We start from the raw sequence: 15,250 nt of genomic DNA, 5'->3' as shown, positions 1-15,250 counted from the left end.
TCCTTAACGAATCAGCTTAGTTGTCACCTTTTCTGGAAAGCCTTTCCTATTGCCATAGATGCTCCTCAGTTATAATTGTTCTGCATACCCCCCAGTACAACATCTTCCATGCTGTAAAGCAATGCCCAGTGCACTAGACTGTCCCCTTTGCCAGACTGAATTCCTTGTTGCCCAGTTTTGATCATCTGTTTATCCCCAACACCTTGTAGCATGATTAAGCACAAGGTAGGCCTTTAATATAAGTTTATGGACTGTGGAAATCTCTGAAAATATATGTGAAGTAGAAACATCATCCAGAAATTATCTAAAGAGAACAAATCTAAAATGGATTTTTAGAAAGAGGAATCTAAAATTAATTTTAGTTTCTTTTGGGGTAAGTTCTTAGTTTTGCACATAGCCCCTGGCTTTGCTTCCTTTCTCCTCCTGTAGTCTCTCTCCCTTTGGCCGTTTCACTGCTTATTCAAGGGCTAGGAAGAAAAGGAGAGAAGCTGAAATTCAGATCAGTTAATTAGGCTGTTTCAGAGCAACTCAGAAAAAGGTTGGATGTGGTGGGTGAAATCAATGATGTTATCTATAGTTCTCACTAACCCAGCCTTCCCCACTTCACATCCCTAAACCAATTGTTTCACAAAATATGAAGCATATTTTATGAACTCATTTCAGCTTCACAGAGTTTGTTCCTTTGTTTTGAGAACATGTCAAGCCATATATCCTGGTTTTTGGTTTGGAGAATTTGGTCACTATACCAACAGAAGACATTGTCGGGTAGTCTGCTCCTCTAGGGTAATTTCATGGTCCTAAGGAAAGAATTTAACAGTTTATTTTCTGAAACTGGTTCAAGGAACATTCTTTAAGTGAAAAAATTCAATCAAGAATATTATTACTTATATTTTGGAGAAGGAGTTTTAATACAGAATTTCCATCTGTGATATATTTAAATTCTAGGCCTCAGGCAGCAATTTTGGAAAGGGCCTCCTTTACCCTTTATTAGATGCAAACTAAATAGTCCATTCTGAGGGGTGGGGGCGTTACTTTATCTCCCCACCCCAGCAAAATGTAAGACCTGCTTCCACCATTCCTGAAGTGCTACTTTTTTTCTCGCGAAGCGAGCTCCGTTATTGACATAGAGGTGTTTATCACAATTTTAATTTCTTGAATTATTTGCTAAGTACTTGTATCTAGTAGAAAAGGAGAATGGTGAGTGGCCCAAAAGGAGGCCTGTAGTCAATAAGTGGAAAGCTGTCAATACCGAAATACAATACCCTCGCTTGATCTAGTTTTGATGCCTTAGCAAAGACAGGTTTTGCTATTTAGGACCGCTCAGCAATCTTGACTGAATACATTCAGAGGGTCGTCCTCGACCTGCTTATTGCCAGAGGACAGAGGACTTTAACACTGATTTCTAAAGTTGACATACGTATCCCAACATATTTCACAACAGAGGCCTAACACGTTTAAGCTGTCAATAAAGACCAGCACTTTAGAAACGCAAAGCACGTGCACACTTCACATGCACACTTTATAATGTATTCTTCCAGTCCTAAAAGCGGGGGAGGTTCTAGGACGTAAAAACTTAAAACTTTATTTCTTATTTTTCATGACCTGTAGCATGCATTTAGCTTTTGGGTTGTGTTCGTATAAGACTAAGCCCCACTCTTTAATGGCTGAAAGCATACGTTTAACAGTATATGGTGGATTAGCTGCTCTGAGAAATGCCTTTTAAAAACAGTAAAGTGAAAAACAGACAAAGAAATTTATAACCTTAGCAGTCTTTCATATTTGTTTTGATTGTTCTTGAACCAGCCCTGAGCCGGTGACAAGGGTATTGAAAAGATGCACCTGAAACAGTGTCTGCGGGCTGCTGCATTTGCCAACCCGCTTTAATGCTGCTTTCCAGCGGCGAAGGTGCAGCAGCATTAACAGGGAAGCCAGAGCGAGCTTCTCCGGCAGTGGCGGCGGCGGCGGCGGCGCCGGCAGTGGCGGCGGCGGCGGCGGCGGCACCGGCACCAGCGCAGTTTCCCCTCTCCCCAGCCCTGACTCTACGCGCACATGCGCAGTGCGCCCGCAGCCCTGGACCATTTGTCAGGACTACTCGTGAGACGGAGAAAAAAAAAAGAGAAAATTTGGGGGTAAGGAGCGGTTGATCGGATCTAATCTCTTATTAATCTGAAGATTTGTCCGTGCAAAAGCCATTCATTTATTTTTCTGGGTGAGGATGAAAGTTAAGAGACCTATAGAGAGAAGGAAGCGCACCCTCGTCTTGTGAAACAGATCAGGGGAGGGGAAAGGACAGAAGGGGTTTCTCCCCCACTTCTCTGCGCCTCTGGGAAAGAGAAGAAAACTTAATCCTGGGGAAGAAAGTGGGCAAGTGACTCGGAAACGGCTGGAGGGGGAGTCTCTGGGCATCTCACTCTGAAGTAGTGAGTGCGAGTGTGAAAGAGGAACAAAAGAGAGAGAAAAGAGAAAGGAAAAAATGGGGGGAGGAGAGACTTGTATTTTTTTTCTTTGCGCGCACACGGGGAAGGGTGTGGGGGGCCGTGCGGAAAGGAGCCCGGGCGAGGCGGCCGCGTCGGGCTCTCGCCCGCGCGCAGGCGGCCAGATGCGTGTGTGCCCCCTCCCCCGCGCCCCCCGAGCTTGTCACTTTGGTCGCTTTCATGACACCGGGCGCGGGGTGGGGAGCGCGGCGGCGCCGGGCTCCGCCGGGGTGCGTGCCCGAGTGGGCGCCGCGGGGCCGCGGCCCGGGCGGCGAGCGCGGCGGCCGAGGCTGGGGGCGCCGGCGGGGGCGGCCGGGGCCGCAGATCGGTGCGGCGAGAGGCGCGAGCCCCGCGCGCCGCCCCTGCGGCCCCCTCCGCCCGTGTGGCCTTTGTGCCGGGCGCGCACCGGAGAGCGAGCGAGCGAGCGCGAGAAGTACAAGTACGGGAGACCGAGGCAGTGGGAAAAGAGGCCGGGCCACTTTCTCCCCGCTCGGGCTGCGGAGAATGGACTGGTTGAATGTGCAGGCGCGTCTCCCCGGCGTGTGCTCTGTGTGTGTGTGTGTGTGTGTGTGTGTGTGTGTGTGTGTGCGCGCGCGGCGGAAAGGCCTCCCCGACTCCCACCGCGCACACGCACACTCACACGCACGCACACACTCACGGACCCGCGGCGGGCTCGGCGGCCGAGAGTTTGCGTTTTCTTCCTCGCCGCCTCCCCCTTCCCGACCGACTGTGTGAGAATTTCATATAGATCAGCTCCAATTTCCGCCATTTTGGGAAAGTTGCACAAAAATAAACCCTCCGGTTTATTTCTGCCCGAGGCAGGAAAGTGCTTCGGGAAGCGAGGCGGCGCGGGCCCGCGGCGGCCGTCCGCGCGGGGGAGGGCGCAGGGCGCGGGCTCGCGGGCCGGGCCGGGAGCCCGCGCCGTCGCTGCATTCGCCCCGCGCCGTGCCGCGCCGGGCCGGGTGCGGGCGCGGGCGTGTGTCGGGAGGCGGCGGCCGCGGCGGCGGTAGCAGCGGGCGGCGGTGGCCGCCGCGCCGGGGGGGCGGGCGGGGGCGGGGGTACGCCGTGCTTATACTGGGGAGGCAAAGAGGGGTCCGAGGCGGGGCCGCCGCCCGCCTCGCGCCGCGTGCGTGTGCCGTTCCGGGATAATGGGTTTTGCACACTAGCGTCCTGGGCCCGGCGGGCCGTCCTCGCGCCGCGGCGGCCCGGCGGGGGGAAGTAGAGGCCGGCGGGGGTGGGGATCGGGAAGCGCAGGAGCCGAGGCATCCGCCGCGCGCCCCGCGAGCTGGTGGGGCGGGGGGGGGGGGAGGGGGGGCGCGACGCAACTCCTGTGCTGGTGGTAAAACTTTAATTACCTTGAAAGAAAAAGGCCCTACAGTCTCCCCCACCCTTTCTGGTCAAAGCCCGGCCCAAGCGCGACCGTGAGAGAAAGTTTAAAAGCGGGCACTTTCCTCCCCGCCTTCCCCGCGGAGGGTTGGGGGTATCTGTTTGTCCGTCTGCGCTCGGAGAGAGGTGGGGGTAACGAGCCGCCCTCCGGGGTCGCGAAGATCGTGGCTCTTACCCCACCCTTCCACGGGGAGACGAAGGTAAACGTCGCTTCGGTTTCCCTCCTACCTCCCCCCTCCCCGCTTCCTTTTCCTCCCCCTCCCTGCCGATTTTTTGAGGGGACCCAAAAAACGGAGTCTCTTTCCTTATGCAACTTCCTCGGGCGCTGTGAGCACGGCCCTTCCCCCTCCCTGCATCCCTCGGCCCGCTCCTCTACCACCTCGGGTCTACCGCCAGAAAAATGCGTTAGAGATCCTTCAGAGTGCACTGAAACAAAAATAGATTTTTGATTGTTCTGAGTTTAAGTTCGGGGAAACTGAGATGAGAAATAAGAATGGGGCGGGGGGGAGCGGCTGGAGCGAGTGCGTCGAATATTAATTTTGATTTTTCTAGAGGGTGGTTTGTAATAGCTTTATCGGTTTGGGGAGCCCGAGAGTCTCTGTACTGGCTAGCTCGGTCGCGTGGATTTTTGCGCAAGTTTTTAGAAAAACACTGACTCGAGTAGAGCATTTCTCCGGAAAGTTTCAAGTGCAGCAAAATAGCGAACGTACAAAACTGGCCAAGGGGAGACCTCTAGTGGTTAAACGCATCTTTTTAAGTTCGGAAGGCCGAGAGCAAACTTTGGCCTTTACTTTTAGCTACGTAGTCCGTTCAGACGTGGAAGTAATTAGACGACCCGAGCGAGCAGCCAGATGTTGTATGAGAGGATGCTGATCAGAAATAGAAAGTTTAGTACATTGGAGAGCAAATGAGATCTGAGCACCCAGACTCTACAACTTCCACTCTTCATTACTTCTATGGGAAAAAAAACCACTTTGCTTTTATTCTGGGATTTGAGATTGATGACTCTCTGGATTAGAAGCAATTGTTTGTTTTTTATATTTATCGTTGTCTACACATTTGATCAACTTTTAATCAGGAGTCACAGCGGATAATTTCATTTGAACTTTAATAAAAATGCAAAGTGCAATTTGTGTTTAAAACTTCGAAAAAATGAGAAAGACCTTTGGTTGAAATTTGCCTTTTATGTGAGCTGATCATTTTATTCTCTAATAAATATAATTTAAGGCTGGTATTTAGTTTCTTAAACATACAGTTATATATAGTCATAAAATAAATGGCCCCTTTTAGTGCTAAGAGTATAATTTTGTTTCACTGCAAAAGACATTATTTCTGAATACTTTGTGATTTAAACGCTTAAATATTTGATATATGGACAAAACTTGCTTACATAGTGTCTATTCTTTTGCCAGTGTGTGTTCTGCATAGTAACTTTAGTTTTAAGAAAAGCAATGAGAGAAATGAAAGTTGACTCAAATGACCCTTGTAACTTTCATCTGCTTGTCATGCAATGGGAGAGACTTTAATGGGGGAATTTAGGGGAGGTCAATGATATAAATGATAAAATCTAGTTCATCTCATCCAGAACTAGTTTTTTTTTTTTAACATACCAAGTGGTAATGTACGAAATTATACAATAAATCAGCAATTCAAAATTTATACATATTAATTGCAGGTTTGAAGGCTTCTTTTTTTATGACAATATTTTGACTTCATTTGTCCTCCTTTTAAATCAATGCTAGACCTCCGAAAGAAGTCTTGAGGGTGGACGACAGTCTTAAGACCATCAGACAATTATTTCTTCACTGCAACTAGGTAAGAGTTGCATGTTGAAACAAATTCCTTGATATACTTGCAAATGTTAGAAGCTGCATTTGAGGATGAGGGAGGAGAGTGTGGAACAAGGTTGGCAGAAAAACATCATTTTGTGAGGGCCGCTTTGAATGCATGAAAGTCTTGACACTGAGTGTGATTGAGGCTCCAATTAAAACATTAGGAAAAGTTAAGAGAGTGTTCTGGATAACCTTTGGACTGGCTTTTTGTTAGATTCTTAATTCACACTCCAATTGCACCTGTTTTCTACTGAAAATAAATAGTTTTATTCTTTGGAATTGAGAAAGTGGGAAAACTAGAACAAAGCAATTGTGAATTAATATAACTTGTACAAGTACACAGTGATATGGAAGGTTCTGGAACTTGGTAAAATTTTGTAGGTGAAATTCACAACAAGATCTTTGGGGATATTTAAGTAACTTATATTCTGTGACTCAAGTCCAACGGTGGGCTGACTTGTGCCAAATGTCGAATCATAGGTTATAGTGAGTTTCCAGTGTGTTAGCATAAACTTTTCAACTTTTAAGCATATCACCACAGGGAATACAGCTGTTGTCCAGTAAAGATCCCTTTGGTAATTTTGGAGGGTGCTGGTTTGTCTCTCATAATCCAGGGCCTACTTTCAGGACAAAGGTCATTCTCAGGCAAAGGGGGGCCCTCTCTGGGTAGAGCATCAAAGTACATTTGTCCTACTGTGGTGCCTTCCACTATGTATACCTTTTTTCTTTAGATCTTTCTTTTTCTGCCTTTCATTTTCCTTCTCTGCCTTGAGTATTAAAGGAGTTGCTAATTCTTATTTGGCAAAAACAAAAGAAAACAAAATAAATTAGCAGGACTAATAATCCCTATTGAGCCACCTTATAACCAGGGTAGATGTGGTCTCGATGTCATAACTGAATAAATACCAATATAAAAATGATTGTTACAAGGGAATTTATTGTCATTTTCTGCTTGTGGATCATCTTGAGTGGTATAGTTAGCAAAATAAATAGATGTCCACGTAGGTGATGCAGCAGAGACAAGGGGGCAAGAACGGCTCCAAGAAGATCACACAGAAGTAGAGTTCAGGCAGAGTGAAATGTGTTTCCTAGGATGGTGAGTTTCATGTTTAGATGTGCTGAGTGGAACACAATGATTATTTTTCTTCACTTGGGGAATCATTGTGAGTGTAGATAGAGTACTAGAATAGGAATCAGAAGACAATTTAGCCAGTAAATGTGCCACTTTGTGTAAGTCACTTTAACTCTTTCAGCCTAGATTTCCCCATCTGGAAAAGTGGAGCAACAATGCTTGCCTTAGTTTCTTTGTTGAAGGGATCAAATAAAATAAGGTTTTGAGCGCTATGAAGAGCTATTCAAATGTTTGAAATGGTTCTCATATTACCATATCACCTTAGCCAGGTTTTGTGAAAATGGCAGGAGGTAGGTTTTTTGGTTGTTTTTTTTTTTTTTTTTGCGGTACGCGGGCCTCTCACTATTGTGGCCTCTCAGATTGCGGAGCACAGGCTCCGGACGCGTAGGCTCAGCGGCCATGGCTCACGGGCCCAGCCGCTCCGCGGCATGTGGGATCTTCCCGGACCGGGGCACGAACCCGTGTCCCCTGCATCGGCAGGCGGACTCTCAACCACTGCGCCACCAGAGGAGCCCTAGGAGGTAGGTTTTTAAGAGCTGAACAGAGTGATTTAATTCCTGGCTAAAATTATTAGTTTTTGGTGTATATATTATATGGACTTGTCACAGTACTTCTGGGGGATATTTCTTCTTTTTAGGAAAATAGTAGTTTCTCTTTTACAGCTTTGGCTCCTTGAGAGAAGGGATCATGTTTTTAACATGGTGTTGAATACGAATTGAGATTTATTTGTACCAAACTAGTCAGTTGCGAGGTAGGAGTAGATGAAATAAATACTTTTAAATATAAAATGATGCCAAATTGTGGAAATGGTAGGGTGATGAAAGTAGAAGGGTTGGTGTGAGGGGAATTCATGTGCTGTAATTAATAGTTTAGTTGTGTGAATCTGCTGGGAAATGAGGATGAGAAAATAGGTAACTGGAGTAGTAAGAATTTAACCTCTCGGGGCCAGAAAATGGGTCCTGCAAATGACTGTGGATTTAGGGGAAGCTACCTGTAGGGCTTTCTCCCCGCTGTGTTTTCTAGACCTCTTTGCTGCTTTATTCTAATTCTAATCAACTGTTATCTAGATAGAAAAAAGAAAACCACAAGTACTATCTGTCATTGTTTTCAATTTGCTGATACCGAACTTACAAACTCTGACAAGTTTTAGTTTAGTTTATCTCACTTTTCTTGTAAATTATCCAATCAATATGCTAAGAACCGAAAAACCCAATAGTGAAGGAAAGAAGAAATATATGTCTTGTTTAATTCGTCCCTGAGTAATTGAAGATTGGTTCTTGAAAAATTCCACTGGTTTGTTTTGTTTGGTAGTTTATTTATAAGAAATACATATATCAACAAAGGCTATTTATAATAAGATGGGAAACTTACAAAAGAAGTTACTTGGGGCTTCCCTGGTGGCGCAGTGGTTGCGCGTCCGCCTGCCGATGTAGGGGAACCGGGTTCGTGCCCCGGTCTGGGAGGATCCCACATGCCGCGGAGCAGCTGGGCCCGTGAGCCATGGCCGCTGAGCCTGCGTGTCCGGAGCCTGTGCCCCGCAACGGGAGAGGCCACAGCAGAGGGAGGCCCGCATACCAAAAAAAAAAAAAAAAAAAGAAGTTACTTTATGTGGTGTGGACAAGGGTACCCTTGGGGTTCCAAGGTTGGGTAACCTGAGTAATCTCTCTAGCGATGTTTCTACTAGTTAACTCATTTTTATTGAGCTCTTACAGTGCTGAACACTGAAAGATTAGGTCTTTGCCCTTGATGAGTTCCCTACACGCTTACCCCAGGAGTTTGATTTATGAAGTCGAATTGAAAAAAGCCTTTAAGAAGTCCTTTTGTAGGAGACAGGGTGGTTTGAAGGAAAGAACAAGGACTTTTGAGAGGAACTTGTATAAAGTTGGGTGATCCTGGATGTGGCTCCAGTTTCTTCCTCAGAAGTGGACTTATAGTTAATGACTTGGGTAGTGATTAGAAGAATTACCTATGTATTATAATAAAACCTTTTGATTATTATTTACTATTCTTTCTGTAAGTCAGTGTTTTATGTCAGTCCACAAATATTTATTGAGTATCTGTTTTGTGTAAGTCTCCGTTGGGAAGTGCTTCACATAATCAATACTTAGAATAGGGTGAAATGAATGAATTTGTTGAGGCTACAGAGAAAGCAGCAGCCTTTGGCCTCAGTGTGTTCATAATCTAGTTGAGGAGATAATCTGTACACATACAATGGTAATTACCAAAACAAAGCCATGGTTCAGTGCTAGTGAAAGGTAGACAGAGGTAAATACAGTAAGTACTATGGTGGTACTACTGGATGTGTTTCCTAAGAAGGGACCTGGAAGGTAAGGTGCCCTCTGCAAAACACTGTGAAGTGTTGATATAGTCAATGTAATTGTGTATTGAGTGCCTTCTGAATGTCAAGCATTAAGCTAGATATTTTATATTCATTCATTGATTCACTCATTCATTCATCGAACAAAAACTTACCGAGTGCCTTCTGTATGCCCAGGTACTGTTCTAGACACTGAATGTTATCCCTAATACTTTCATTAACCTGGAGCATTTGGTATTATTAATTCTCTTTTAGAGCAAACTGGTGCTCAGAGATACTTAGTAACTTGTCTTAGTTCATATCATGCACTTTGAAAGGGGTGGGACCTGGGAAAATGACACTGGCTTTTGTTTTGTTATGTCTTTAACTTTCTAATATTCCAAATAGTAATTCTTAGAATATTTCTAAGAAAACACATTTCCACATTAATGTATTTGCTCTTATACATTGGTTTGCTAAGATGAGCAATAGCAAACAGGTGTAAGAAAAAATTACGGGAAGAAAACACTATCTCTTCACTTTCCTCTTTTTTTTTTTCCATTTTTTAAAAGTTGGGGAAAGACTGAGTTATACTGAAAAGAACACCTTGGTCTAGTTCATGGCCTTGAAATGATCACTAACTGTTAATAAAACATTACTCAGGTTAGTTTTGGGAATTACTGGGCTTATATATAAAAAGATTTCACTTGTTCTGTATAGGAAGAGACCTGATAAGGCAATAGGGTGTGTTATCAAAAAGTGTAAATCAATCAATCATCAATCAAAAGATTGGGACCTAAATTTACCATTTTGTGAACTCAAAACATGATGGAATTTATTCTGATTATAAAAGAAGAAGGTTAAAATGAGGGATAGAGATAATGGTGGTGAGAAGCTGAGGGTAGGGAGGAATGTAGTGTTAGAATCAAAGTTTAATAAAGATAACAGGGACTATGACTAAGAATATATTCACCAAAATACGATAACTACTGATATTATACTCTTTAACCAGAAGAGTAGGCCCATTTACAAAATGAAGTGAAGAGTTTTTGATTCATTGGGTGGTTCTGGATTACAGTGGGAGTCATATAATATTTCTGTTATCTGAGTCGTGGTCCATCAAGCAGAGCTTTTGTCTGACTCAGAAGGATGCTACTGCAGGCATTGATTATAGGGTGATGGGCTGTTTCTCCTTTGTTTTTGTTTGTTTTTTTGTTTTGGTTTTTACATTTTTATTGGGGTATAGTTGATTTACAATGTTGTGTTAGTTTCAGGTGTACAGCCTGTTTCTTCTCTGTTGAAACACTGTCATCCAGTAAATTTTTTTGAGTACCTGCTGTGTGCCAGGCCTTTTCAAGATTGGACTATAGCTTTATGTTATGTGAAATTTTATAGACTTAAAATCAGTTCAGTTCCTAAAACACTTTTAGTAGGATGGTTCAGGCACCAAAATCAGTTGATTATTTTTCTCCCATCTGTTACACTGATTGAACCGTGAACTGTGAATTGAAATCCCTCGTCTGGTTGTTAAGTGGTCTAGATGATTTCACCTCATTGGTTTGTGGTCTTATTTGGCAGATTGGAGGGCTAGCTGTTCAATCTATTGATAAGGAGTTTAGCTACAAATGGTTATCAGGATAAGCCCTGTAGACATGACTTCTGTGACAGAAATAAAATCTGGTCAAATCTAATTTATTATATGCAAAAGAGAAATCAAGTGTAAATCTTTTAATTCTAGCTCTATGTTCTATAAAAATATGAAGCAGAATAAGAAAAAAGATACTGCTTTTAGCATTTTAAAAATTATGAAGTGAAATAAGAACAAGATACTACTTTTAGTTTTCTTTTTAAATTTAAGTTCATGCATATTTTGCATAAGCATGGAAATATCTGTGTGAGACAGGTTCTTGCTCTTTTTATTCCCTTGAATCCCTCTAATGGGTGTAAAATTTCTATTATTACACTACTAGTGTAATATGTTGATGACATGATAGCACTTTTCAGGATATTTTTGCCTCAAATTGAGATACAGTCTGTACACTGAAAACGAACTTCAAATAAAAGCATTTGAAGAGAGTATATTAAATATGCTGTAAGACTGTTAATGTCAGTTTGTGATTTCATTTTCTATGTACATTTTTTTTCTTGAAAGGCATTTTTCATTTTCTGTTCCTCCTTCAGAGGAAGTAAGTAGGTTAGGCCACAGAATCTCAAATAATTCATCCTTCTTACAGTAACAAACGGAAGGGCAGGAAGTTGAGATTTCGTAAAGGTTGCCTTCAGTGACTACCCCTTTGCATGTAATCTCCATGTCAGAAAAGGTAGCAAATCAGAGAAACCATCAATACATTATAACTAAGGTCATTTTCATTAAAACATGACCAGTAGATAACTACTGGTGGTGGTGGGGTGTTTCTGAAAATGTATCAATAAGAAGGAACTGTCCTAATAACTGATTTCATATTTAAAGGAAGGCATCTACTATGTAAGCATTTATATGGACAGGAGACCCAGATTCTCAAGGATTTGTTCTTGATGCTACTGAGATTTCAGTTCTCACATTGAAATGATCTAGAGTTTTACCTTCCTAAAAATCTATGAACTTGGGCCCTCAGGGCAGAATTTCACATCTCTCCACAACAGATCTCAGTTCCAGTATGTGTGCGATTCAGAGTTCTTGCCAGTCAGGGTGAGTAGAATATCAAAGCTGGTATCTGTCATGCTTGATTTGAAAGGAAAATTTTTCTTTGTAGCAAAGTATGTTTGTTGAGAGATGCTTCAGGTGTGAGTTTAGATTTTTCTCTTATCCTTATTGAATAAGCCTGTTTAAGAGGTTTGAATTTAACTTCTTTTCATGTATTCTTCACTGACACTTAAATAAGGAGGGTTTCTTGGAGCAGGAATGTTATCCTTCTGCCGAAGAGGTAAATAAATACTTAGCAGCCTCGTTGTTAGTTAGAATTTTCACTGGAGAACAAGAGATAGATGGACAAATGAAGATCTTTTCCTGATTTCCTCTCTCCCCAGTCCCTGCCCACAGCTAGTCTGTTAAATTTTCCCCTTCTATTTTATTCATTCATCTGATAAATTTTTATTGATTCCTACAGTGGATAATCACACGGGATAGCGAAATGAATAAATCCAGTTTTCTTTCCTCCAAAACCTCCTGTAAGTAAAGGATCATGATATGATGTAATAAGTATTATAATTGGGGTATAGATTCTGCCTTTCCAGTCCCTCTTCTCCTGGCATCTTACGTACACATATTCCAGTACTTGTACAGAGAAAGACTCACTGTAGTCATTTGAGTCCCCTTTGGAGAGGATCCATAGCTTTCATCCCTCTTTTTCCTCCTGGCCTCTTGCTGCGATCTATTACGGTGCTCTCTGTTTGCCTCTGTACTAGCTTTCTTGAAAGCAGGTCCTGGAACCACAGTTGGTATGCAAGGAAGCTTTTATGCCTCCTTAGCAAAAATGTCACAGTAAGGTTGCCAGTGGCTTAGTCTTGGGTCGCTGTTCAGAGATTATGTCCTTCATACTTTTCTCCTTGTTAAAATGTTCTTTATAAGAGCTTGGGAAAACTAGTACTTATTGACCTTTCATCAGCTTCCCGAATTCATTTTGAAATTTTATTTGTCCATGAAATCCCAGAATCCTACCACAGTTCTTAACTTCCACTTTTCTCCACCTTCACCCCTGGACTCTTGAGAAATCAAATGGGACTTTGTGGTGCAAAGGTATTGGCTTTTGCAGAGTTATCAACTCCTCTGCCCTGGGATACTTCAGACATCTGGTAAACCCATGTTTGGAGGGAATGTGGACGCTGGAGTGCAGCTTGTTTCTTTTCTTCAAAATAACTGTAGCTGTTGTGGACTGAGTGTCCAAAAAGTACAAACCACTTTAACATGCGTGATTAAAAAATTTTTTAATCCATGTGAAGTAGATATTCCTATTCCATTTTTTAGATGAAGGAGCTAAGGCTCAAGAGATGTTGGGTACCCTGCCCAAGATTATACAGCTAGTAAATTGTGAAGCCAGGATTCAACCCAGGCACTCTGGCTGCTGTGCTTTTCACCTTTACATTACTCTGGCTTCTTTCCTGACTAAAATACAATGTGTTGGGCACTAGGGTATAGTTTGAGGGGCACTGTCTTGGGAGGTAAAAGTCTGTTTATTGGTTGGGTGATCTTTTCTTATCTGTAAAATGAGGCTAAGAATTCTTGGCCATCTTAAAAGGTAGCTGCAAGGATCATCTAGTCTATTATTGGTAAGAGCCTTTAAAATGGCAAAGCATAGAAGAAACCCTCCAGCTCCAGTATGTTTGTATCTCTGGAATGGGTTAGGCTTATTGGCTTTGTGTGACTACCCCTACATGGCCGTGTATTTGTGGTTATGTGAGTTCCCCCGTTACAGGCTGTGTACCTCTCTGGTGTCAGGAAAGTACAAAGGAGGCCATTAGAGAATAAATCAGAAAACCATAGATAGACCTTAGGAGGCAGAGGTTTTGTCTTTCTCAGGATCACTTTCTGCAGCCTGGACTCTGGGTCCTGAGGGCATTCCTCAGTGTTAGACCCTACAAATCTCAACACATGGATGCAGATGGGGAGCTCAGCCAGGAGGTAGCACCTCTGTAGTTGACTCTAACCTGAAGATGAATAAGTTCTACCCTGTAAAATACTACCTGCTCTCATGTTGTTTCTTGAATTTATTTTCTGTAACTCGGCATCTTCTGAAAAGGGGATTCCATGGACCTTGCTATACTGTGATAACAGAGCCACAAGGCTAAGTGGCTGTGGGAAACGGGTTCAGACAGCACTTCACAGATTGCTGCACTGCTGCTGCCCTCCTCCGTCCGTCTCCTAAAGACCCCAGGGCGTTACACATCTCCCTCACCACAAAACTTTTATCACGGGACGTGCAGAAATGGTCTAAAAGTTTTGAGGGGCAGACTTTGAGAAATGTGGCCCCAGCCTTTCATCTCGTCCTGTTTACATGCCTGAGCCTGGTGCACAGTGTGGTGCCAGCCCAGCATGGTGGCCGAGAGAGCCTGGCCTTTGGGTCCAACTCCCTCCCCACACAGCAAATCCTTCTCCATTACTTCAGAGGTATTGTTCTATGGAGAAAGCTCGTCATTTCTGGAGCCATGTAAATATAGGTATTATTATTATTATTAACAATGAAACATCTACTTTTATGTAGTGATCTTGACATCTTCTGATGGAGCTTTGAACACAGGTGGCTTACCATAAGAGAGGCCATTGAAATAAAATGAAGGGAAAGGGGAGAAAAAGCCACTGACTAATTTTTTGAGGTCACAGAGCGACTCTTATGAGCGCAGATAATTGTTAAACCAGATAATTGGAGCAGAAAGTTAAGATTTTATTGACTGCTTACTGTGGGATAGGCACTGTGCTGAGGTATTACCTGGGTCATCTCGTGTAATCCTCACCAGCGTCCAGTGAAGAAAAGTTCTATTGTTTGCCACGTTTTACAGGTGGGGAAACCGAGGCTTCAAGGGATTAGTTGGTCTTGTGTCACAGAATAGGTAATTGTTAATCTTTGGAAAGTGAATTGAAGGGAGGAAAGGAAGGCTGTGGTTTGTTTAGGAAAGGGAGAGGGATGGAAAGAGGAACTTGAGAGAGCGTGGCAGGTTTTGAGGATGATGCATGATGTGTTTGATTTGCGTCTGTCTGTGAAAGGATCTCAAGGGGCAGGGTGAGTGGGGATGGGGAGGCCCAGAGCAGTTTTATACGCCACTTTAATAACCTGTTTAGCAGTGGACAGAGGCCTTTTTGGTGATATTACCGAAGATGACGCTTAGGACTTTTTTGAGAATGTCACAATGTGCCAGAGACTGCATTTGGTTAGTGATTGATGATTTCTACCAAGTACACCAAAAGCCAACTTCAGTTGATGGTATTAATATGGGCATCATAGCAACAAGGCATTGGATCCCCACAGTGGAGGCTGACTTTTCTTATTGCCGTCTTACTCTTCCGCATAGCTATCGTTTTTGTTTCTTTCGTGGTCGAGATTTTAGGGTTAACATTCCTGACTTACTCTTCACAAAAGATAACATTGACCTCTTTTTTTTTTTTTTTTTTTTGTGGTATGCGGGCCTCCCTCTGCTG

General features: G+C 43.4%; 1 protein-coding gene across 8 annotated transcripts in view; it reads left to right on the top strand.

Moving 5' to 3' along the window:
• The first annotated feature begins 2,045 nt into the window (after positions 1-2,045).
• Positions 2,046-15,250, top strand: part of L3MBTL3 (L3MBTL histone methyl-lysine binding protein 3) — a 124,503-nt gene continuing 111,298 nt past the window's right edge. For 4 of the 8 annotated variants that reach the window (XM_007115073.4, XM_007115071.4, XM_007115074.4 and 1 more), the window contains exons 1-2: positions 3,871-4,060; positions 5,603-5,675. The gene's annotated coding sequence lies outside the window, so the exon portion shown is untranslated. Of the gene's footprint in view, positions 2,130-3,113; positions 3,206-3,870; positions 4,061-5,602; positions 5,676-15,250 lie in introns of those variants that run through there. The other 4 variants (XM_024122655.3, XM_024122657.3, XM_055087512.1 and 1 more) reach the window with 4 other exon arrangements.

Source organism: Physeter macrocephalus, chromosome 10 (assembly GCF_002837175.3).
Source record: "Physeter macrocephalus isolate SW-GA chromosome 10, ASM283717v5, whole genome shotgun sequence".
In the NCBI taxonomy this organism is placed as follows: Eukaryota; Metazoa; Chordata; class Mammalia; order Artiodactyla; family Physeteridae; genus Physeter; species Physeter macrocephalus.
Note: the sequence above shows the minus strand (reverse complement) of the source record. Positions and strands in the feature narration are given on the sequence as shown.